Here is a 9,470-nt window from a genome sequence, read left to right as displayed (position 1 = left end):
ACAGAGCAAGGGGGACTCTGACTCAATGCTGAAGAGAATAACATGGTAACTCTAGAAAACAGTGTGACAATTTCATATGAATGAAGCATATGCTTATTGCGAAGCCCAACTATTCCACAATCCTGGGTATTTACCCACAAGGAACGAATATTTTATGCCCACATAAAAACATTCTCAAATGTGTATAACAGCTTTATTCCTTATCCTGGAAACTCTGCGGATCTCCTTCAATCTGTGAATACGTGAAAAATGTGGTTATCCTTACAGTGGTATACTACTCAGCAGTGACCAGGAGCAGAGTACTGGTGAAGGCAATGACATGGATAAAGTGCAAATGCATTATGCTGGGACTTCCCTGGCGGTCTAGTGGCTAAAGCTTTGCTCTCCAGTGCAGGGGGTGTGATGACTGAGCGACTTCACTTTGACTGTTCACTTTCATGCACTGGAGAAGGCAATGGCAACCCACTCCAGTATTCTTGCCTGGAGAATCCCAGGGACGGGGGATCCTGGTGGGCTGCCGTCTATGGGGTCACACAGAGTCGGACACGACTGAAGCGACTTAGCAGCAGCAGTAGCAGCAGGGGGTGTGGATTTGATCTCTGGTTGGGGAGCTACGATCCTACATGCCTCAGGATGAGAAAGCCAAAATATTAAAAAAAAAAAAAAAGAAGCAATATTGTAACAGATTCAATACTTAAAAAGAAATGCATTATGCTACGTGAAAGCAACCATGATTCTAGTTGTAATTATATATGAACTTTCCAGGTGGCCCTAGTGGTAAAGAACGCATCTGCCAATGCAGGAGACATAAAAGATGTGGGTTCAATCCCTGGTTTGGGAAGACCCCCTGAAAGAGGGCATGGCAACCCACTCCAGTGTTCTTGCCTGGAGAATCCCCATGGATAGAGGAGCCTGGCGACCTCAGCCCTTGGGGTCACAAAGAGTCGGACATGACAAGTGACTTAGCAGGCTCCCATGACTCTGATGATATGACTTCCTGGAAATGTAAAAACTGTTCAGCTGTATGCGTTTGACAAACTGTACATAGGCTTGTATATAGAATTATTTGCTATAAAGGGTGAATTATGGAAATTAGTTCTCAAAAAAACTGAATGAAAAATTAATTGACTTCCCTTATTGACTCATTTGAAAAGATCCTGATGCTGGGAAAGATTGAGGGCAGGAGGAGAAGGGGACGACAGAGGATGAGATGGCTGGATGGCATCACCGACTCAATGGACATGGGTTGGGTGGACTCCGGAAGTTGGTGATGGACAGGGAGGCCTGGCGTGCTGCGGTTCATGGGGTCGCAAAGAGTCGGACACGGCTGAGCGACTGAACTGAACTGAACTGAACTGATGAATAAAACACACCTGAAACAAATCACCCCGCGTGACCCTGCGTCACTGTTAGTGTCTTGGACTATCTCCTTCCACGTCTCTTTTTTGCGCCTGCTCTATATCAGCTCTGCTCTAGGCATCGTGCACATGTTATTTCATTTATCCTTAAACACAGTTATTAATTACAGAAACCAAATTCTGTGAGGCTACCTCATGTTTCTGTGAAGGTATTTTATATCTGTGTTTAAAGTCCATCATCAGTGAACTTTAAAGTAAGGGAAGACTATCCTCGATGACCTGGGTGTGTGCTAAGCTGCCTCAGTCGTATTTGATTCTGTCACCCCACGGACTGTGGCCCACCAGTCTCCTCTGTCCCCGGGGATTCTCCAGGCAGGAATACTGGAATGGGTTGCCATGTGCTCCCCCAGGGATAACCCGGGAGGGCCAGTTTCAGTCAGTTGACAGGCCAGAGGAACAGAGCTGAGACTTTCAGGAAAAGAAACGTCACCTGTGGCAACTTCCGCTCATGCCCAAGAGTTCCAGCCTGCCCTTCCGGGTGGCCTGCCCCGAAATGATAGGATTTGCCACAATTGCCTGAACCAATTCCTTGCTACCTGTGTGTCCCACTGGTTCTGCTTCTCTGGTTGGTACGCCTGAAAGATACACCAATACTCAGAGACATCACAGGCAGGCATCGGCTTACCCAGCGAGTTAGTAGCTCAGGGGTCCTGCTGTTTCCCACTGCGTTACCCCAATCAGAGACAGGAGAGAAGAACACTGGGGGGTTTTGTTTGTTTTGTATATGGCTTCTTCTTTTATTTATTTAAATGAATTGCATTTAAATTGTTAAAATACTACACAATTCTGTGGTTGAGAATTGGGCATATTTGTCTGTGATGAATGCCTGAATACATCAATTTCCCCCCTTAACATCAGAACTATCTTGGAGCCGGTAAGGAGGCACTGACATTTCTCTGCTATGGAGTTGAAACAATCTGATTTCAGGGAGTTCAGTCCCAGGCTTGTCACCTCATTCACACTTCAACCTGTCTTTTCTTTCAGATTATTACAAAGGAACATTTTGACTTGCTTCTCAGTTTAAAAAAGAAAGGAATGGGATCCTGGACATTCCCTCCCTCCCTCCTACCCTATTTCCTCCGCAAAATCCCTGGCCATGAATTCTCTCTCTGGGGCTCCTTCTTTGTTTTAAGCTTCTTCCTCTCTTCCCCCACCCAGTGTCTGGCTGCCCCTGCACTAGACTGACTAGAGCCCCTTCTCTGGTGAAACAGCTGAGGGCCTCCCGATCATCATCCCCCTCCTCTACTGTCGCTCTTTTCTCACCTGCCCCTGGCCGGCCACGGTGGCTGTGGAAGAGGCTCCTTCTCTTGACCAGTTCACTCAGGAGAGACCAAAGTGAAGGTCCCGGAGTGGCAGGTCTGAAAGTTCTAGGATCTGCAGGCTCAGGCCCCTCTGAGCTGCGGGTGTTGGGGGAGGTGTGTGGGGTCTTAGACCTGCACCTACTTTGAACTGGGGTTGCGATCACTCAGGAAGGGAGGCCAAGGTGGGTGCTAGGAACTCCTTATTTCGTGGGTGTAGCTAAATCTGTGTTGGGCGGTGAGCTGTAAGGACAGAGCTGTGGGTTCCCCGGCTCTTTGCTAATCCCCAGGCACTGGGTGGTGGGGCACTGGGACTTGCAACCGCGTTGGTGAGACACCGACACACACACACACACACACACACACACACACACACACACGCTCCACAGCAATCAAAACACATTAAAAAAATTATTTTATTTGTTTGTTTTGGGGGGAGCTGTGCAGGGTCTTCGTTGCTGCTTGCGCTTTTCTCTAGTTGTGGCGAGCGGGAGCTGCTCTCTAGATTCATTGTGGAGAATTCTCACTGCAGTGACTTCTCTTGTTGCGGAGCCCCATTTCCAGGACACGCAAGCTTCAGTAGTTACGGCACATGGGCTCTAGAGCACAGGCTCGGAAGTTGTGGCCCACGGGCTTAGTTGCTCCAAGGCATGTGGGATCTTCTTGGGTCAGGATTCAAACTCCCGTCTCCTGCATTGGCGGGCAAATTCTTTACCACTGAGCTACCAGGGAAGCCCCAAACACATTTTTTGAGGAACTGGGATTTGTTGTTCAAAACATGGGCATGTCCAGATATCCAGGTCATGTGGGTAATGGTTGAAAGGACCAAAGGCATATACTCTGCAGAAGAGAAGAGAAGGGGAGATAGCACAAGAGAGACACCCTCAGATGACCGAGGGACTACCTGTCTCGTTGAAGAGGGAGAGGACCTCCTGCATCCCATCTCACCCCCATTCTGTAGTTCTGGAGGGACCACTGGGACTGATGGGGAGAAGTTACAGGGAAGCAGGTTATGACTCAACCAACTCTGTCCATCCCACAGAGGAACAAGCTAGTGAGTCCCTTGTCATTAGAGGAATTTACACAAAAGTCCCTTGACCAATCATCTGGCAGACGGGAGGCGGGAATTCTTAGAAAATGTAGGGGATTGGGCACCATGACCTCCAAGGTCTCTCCCAACTCTAAGATTTTATGAAGAGCCACTTGACATTCATAGTTTTCAACTAACAAATATGCTTTTATGTTACCTGCCTTATACTGAAAAAGATACATTTAAAGGCTCAAATTTTCTGCATCAAATCCTGCAAAACCAATAGGGCTGCCTGGATCCAGGGGAGGATGAGATGATAGAGTGACTGACAGGAAGCGAATCTGGAAAGCAATCTGGGGAGGTGAATTTTAAATAGGATGGTCTTTTTAAAAATTTTTTATTCATTTGATTTTTTTGGTTGTGCTTGTCCTTCATTACTTTGCTCAGGCTCTATCTAGCTGTAGTGAGCAGGGGATATTCTTCGTTGCAGTGTGCAGGCTTTTCACTGGGTTGTCTTCTCTTGTTGTGGAGCACAGGCTCTAGGTGAGTGAGCTTCAGTAACTGCAGAACTCAGGCTAAGTAGTTGTGGCTCATGGGCTTAGCTGCTCTGAGGCATGTGGAATCTTACCAGACCAGGGATTGAACCCGTGTCCCTTGCATTGGCAGGCAGGTTCTTATCCACTGTGCCACCAGGGAAGACTGAATGGGATGGTCTTGACTTTCACCACTCAAACCACACTACTGTCAGTAGAGAATTAGATCATTCCAACTGGGTGCTCAGGGCAGGCTTCCTCCTTGGGGCAGGCCAGACCAATTCCCAGGCTGAGACCGCACAGCACGGCAGCAGGCGAGGCCAATGATATTCTTTTGTGGTCCTTGGCACACGCAGCGCTCCCCACCTGTGCAAAGTGTGACTCCCTTAGAAGTTCCCAGATTCGCCTCCAAGTGACGTGGGGCCTCACGACTCAGGGCTGCCGTATAGCCACAGCAAACAAGGCCTCTTGGGTCTCACGACAAAGAGAGAACAGAGCCTGTAGGTAATGCTTTCTCTGAAGTTGAGAGCCATTTTGGAAATCCTTGTCAGGCCACCACCGCTTCCTGATGCTTGGCTGTTGACCTTCTTCCATATGGTCACTGTCTTTCTGTCTCGATTCTTTCCTGTCCAAATGACATTCTTTGAGCCCCTAGGCCTGTTGGTTTGTTCTTATTTTCATGGCTAGTATCCAGCACTTCAGATGGGCAGGAAGCCAATGGACACAAACTTTGCTTCTGTACTGGGTTCTGAAAGGATCTTTGGCACCGAATATTTCCCTTTTAGGTAGAAGGTAGGAGGTGGGAAGAGGGGGCCAATATGCAGGTGTGCTTCATGCCAGTTAGCAGCTTGCTGCTTCTAATTCCACCTTCCCCATGCAATGAAATTTCCCTGGAACAGGGCCAGAGATGGCATGCGAGAAATAAAAATATTATTGGAGCTGGTGCTATCTGGGGGAAAGTGTCATGTCTGAGAAGCCTAGCTCGCTCTGTGAAGTGACCTGGGCCACTGACTTTGCTTTGTGGAGAATTTCGTGGGGCTGGATGGCAGGACATAGGCTGAGGTTCTACAACTGCAGAGAATTCCCAGGGACTTTGGAAAACTAACCTCTGTGTTCCGGTTTCACAAGGGCTAATAAGGAGGAACTTAGACCTAAGCCCTGAGCCTTCAGCCTTAGTTTCTTATTCCTTAACTGGCCTCTTGCTAACCAGATAGCAACTCCCAGCATGCTTTTGGTGCCTCGTCACATGCTCAGAGGCCCTGCACCCACCTGGAGGGTCCACACTTACAATCTTTCCTAGGTGGGAAGAGAAAAGGGTTTTTTTTGCACATATATTAACCTTTTCTGGAACTTTTCATTTTTATTTGTTTATTGATTGGTTGATTGATTTGGCAGCACCTCGATTTTTGCAGGATCTTAGTTCCCTGACCAGGGCTTGAACCTGAATCCTGGTAGTAAAAGCACCAAGCCCTAACCATTGGAACACCAGGGAATTCCCTGGAACTTTTCATTGAAGTGAAAGTTTTCATTAAAATCATGTGCATACTTACACCTACATTTTTTTCATATAAAGACTGTTCTCCATCACTGTTGAGACAGGCAGGGGCGGAGGGAGTGGGAATCTGGGAGGACAGGGCTGGAAGAGATGAAAACCTGAAACAGGTAAGAGCTAGACGCATCACTTGTCACAAGTAGGAAGCAACCACACGTGTGCTAAGGCCTGGTGTGGGCTCACGTGTGTGTGTGTGAATGTGTGACGTACGTAAGGATTTTGTCTGTGTGTGACACGCTATAGAAGCTCAGTAGATGGTGGCTCTTCCTGGGTGGGAAGATCATTGAGGACAGGATGAGTCACACCAGGCTTTGGGAACAAATATTTACTTAGGGTTTTTTTTCTTGTTAGAGAAAAAACTTGAACCAGTTTATGGAAAGGAAGAAAGGGAAAAAATTCGAGGAGTTGGGGAGGGAAAGGAGGAGGAGCTCACGCTCCTTCTCATCTGTGATAACCTCACAGATGGCTCACGCACTTAAGCTGTCTTGTGGGCAGGGCTGTTGCTGCCTGGGGGTGATGGAGGTGACACCCTCCCTCCCTCTCTCATCTCTGCTATTCCCCTTGTTGCTGACATCTTGCTTCATCCTCCTGACTCCATGTTGACAAACCACTGCCTCAAGACCAAAGAGGGGAAAAAGCTTTCCTGTACCCTAGTTAGGAAGATCTCAGGGGGATTCCCCGGCGGTCCAGTGGTTAGAACTCCGCACTTTCACTGCCGAGGGCCCCGGGCAAGAAGGACCTGGATCTCTGTGGATTAGTCCACCATAGCCTGTCCCTAACCCGCAGGACAGGCCTGTCTGGGGTGGGGTGGATTTTGTGAGTGAACGTCTTTCCGAGAATCCCATGGGCCAGGCGGGGGAGGAGCTGACCCCTGGGAAGGGCGGCTAGACAGCAGAGCAAACAAGATCCCAGTCTTGCATCCTCACCACGATGGATGTGGTTCCTGAGCTGGGCCCTGAGAGCCAGGGAGGACTTGAACGCAGAGGGGAGGACGGCTGCCCTCCGCTCAGGGAGAGGGAGCAGGCTGCAGACTCTAGGGGCACCGACATGCCTAAAGCCACAGCACTGATCTCTCCGCAATAAAATCTATATGTCACCACCTCAGCTCCTTCAAAAAGATTCTGGACGTGTGTCGTTTCCCCAGAAACTTGAAACCAACGGCAGAGGTGAATGCTCTTTCCCCTGACTGCTGGGTTCCCCTCCTGGCCTGGAACCTCAGGAGATGGACAGCTTCTAAGTGTTTGGAAAGTGCTTATTTCCTCCACTGACAACATTCCCAGTTTTAAAAGTTTCTTTGCTTTCTAGAGTCTTTTTTTTTTTTTTTAATGTAGCTATTTTTGATGAAAGTATAAATATCCACGAGGCTGACTGGAGAGACAGCTGCCGGCTCCTGCTCTGAGCACAGCCTCCACCCCCATTACCCTCCACAGAGCCAGCCAGAACCCATCAGGGGGCCTGGACTCAGACTTGTGGCTGAAGGGGGCACTACTCCAGGGCCCATTCAGGTTTCCAGGCTTTCCACAAGGACACTCAGGGCCGCAGGGCCACAGGAGCGGCTGCACAGCTGTGCCCTGGAGGAGCCAGGAAGCGGGTGGACACCAGAAGTGCCCAAGGTGTCCTGAGCCCAGGACAAGGGGCTACTTTGAAAGAGCACCACACTCACATGGCCAGACATTGCTCTGTCTCCTTTTTTGGAGGGAAGGTCCCACTTTTCCTCTTCCTACCAGCCAAGTGACCATTTCAGTAATTCCCAGTTTATGCTGCTGTGTGAGAAGGTCTCAGTGACCCAGCTGGCAGCCATCCTCCAGCACCCCAGGCCACTGGCCAGCTGGGGACTGAAAGAGGAGCCATGTATTTAGGACACACCTTCCTGCTCAAGGAGCTGCCCAGGCCTGCTGCTCTCTACCCTCCCTCCCTCCACTCCACTCTTCTTTCCCATAAATTGATATAAGTGGAGTCCCTCTTACTGGTAATAATAAATCTTAGCCAAGTCCTTGCTCCCAGGACACTCTGCCCTAGGTTTCTGCTCCCTTCCAGCTCCGTAGGCCATGCATCTTCAGAATAGATCTGAAACCCAGTCTACAAACCCAGCCACGGCCCTCCCACCCCACCCTACCTCCCATCCCCAGAGCATCTTCCCACATCCCCTGCTGGGACTGACCACAGCAACCACAAACCTGTCTCAGAGCCTGTGGTCTGGGAATGCGGAGATTTCTGGGGAGCGGTTGCCTTCGTGTTTGTCACAGCCCCTTCCTTCTGGGTCTGAGGAGGACTATCTCTGTAGGGACCCCTTTCCTCACCCTCCAGGAGAAGCGCTGGAGGCTTCTACCAGGTCACCCCTCCTGAACATGAGCAGAGGGGAGAGGAGATCTCCGTGCCCCTGAGGGTTCTTTCCTGTGATGCAGCAGGGCTGGAGGGTGCTGCTAGCTTCATCTCCACTGCACCTTCCCGTCAGCCCGTCTGAAGCCGGAACCCTCTGCAGGAAGAAGTCTCTGGCCAAGAGCATTCCTGGCATAAGTTGAGCACAGCATGTACCGGAAGATGCACATGGTCAAGAAATGCTCCCTGGGCGGGGTCTGGGTGACCGTGATGTATCTCGGGTCATTATGTTGCCTCAGGCTTTGCATCCTGGTTTTAGCAGTGACTAAAGTCAACCCTTGGAGAAAGCAATGGCATCCCACTCCAGTACTGTTGCCTGGAAAATCCCATGGACGGAGGAGCCTGGTAGGCTGCAGTCCATGGGGTCGCGAAGAGTCAGACATGACTGAGCGACTTCACTTTCACTTTTCACTTTCATGCACTGGAGAAGGAAATGGCAACCCACTCCAGTGCTCTTGCCTGGAGAATCCCAGGGATGGGGGAGACTGGTGGGCCCCCATCTATGGGGTTGCACAGAGTCAGTCGGACATGACTGAAGCGACTTAGCAGCAGCAGCAGCAGCAGCAGCAGCAGCAAAGTCAACCCTTGGACTTTCCAGGTGGCTCAGTGGTAAAGAATCTGCCTGCCAATGCAGAAAATATGGTTTCGATCCTTGGGTCAAGAAGATTCCCCTGGAGAAGGAAATAATAACCTGCTCCTGTATTCTTGCCTGAGAAATCCCATGGACAGAGGAGCCTGGTGGGCTACCGTCCAAGGGGTTGCAAGGACATGACTTAGCAACTAAACAACAACAAACAAAAGTCAACCCTCAGACTCAGATGCTATTTCTGGGGCCTTGAAGGGGCCCTGAGGTTGAGCCTGATGTCTCCCTGCAAGGTTGTACTTTGTGGCAGATTCACTCTTTGGGGCAGCAGCATCACCAAGGCCCTGAGATGGCAGCATCTCTCAGTAGACACACAAGAATAGCCCAGCCGGAGGACCGGGACCAGATTGGCAACCCGTGGGGTCCTGGAGTGATGTGAGGAAACAGTGAGAAGCAAGGCCTTGCCCTTGGGTGTGAGTACTGGGGTGAGACCTGGGGACCCACCTCCTGTGCCCCCGGGGCTGAATGCAGTGCTACAGACGCAGGCTGCCTCTGGACCCCCGCCTGCTGCTCCTAAGGCATGTGAAATCAGACGGTCTGTTCCATCATCCACACTCAGTGCTCCTGAATGTCGAGCCTCCTGTCGTATGCCTCCCTGGGCACCAGGGAGAGTCTGG

Source organism: Ovis aries, chromosome 12, assembly GCF_016772045.2.
Source record: "Ovis aries strain OAR_USU_Benz2616 breed Rambouillet chromosome 12, ARS-UI_Ramb_v3.0, whole genome shotgun sequence".
In the NCBI taxonomy this organism is placed as follows: domain Eukaryota; kingdom Metazoa; phylum Chordata; class Mammalia; order Artiodactyla; family Bovidae; genus Ovis; species Ovis aries.
Note: the sequence above shows the minus strand (reverse complement) of the source record.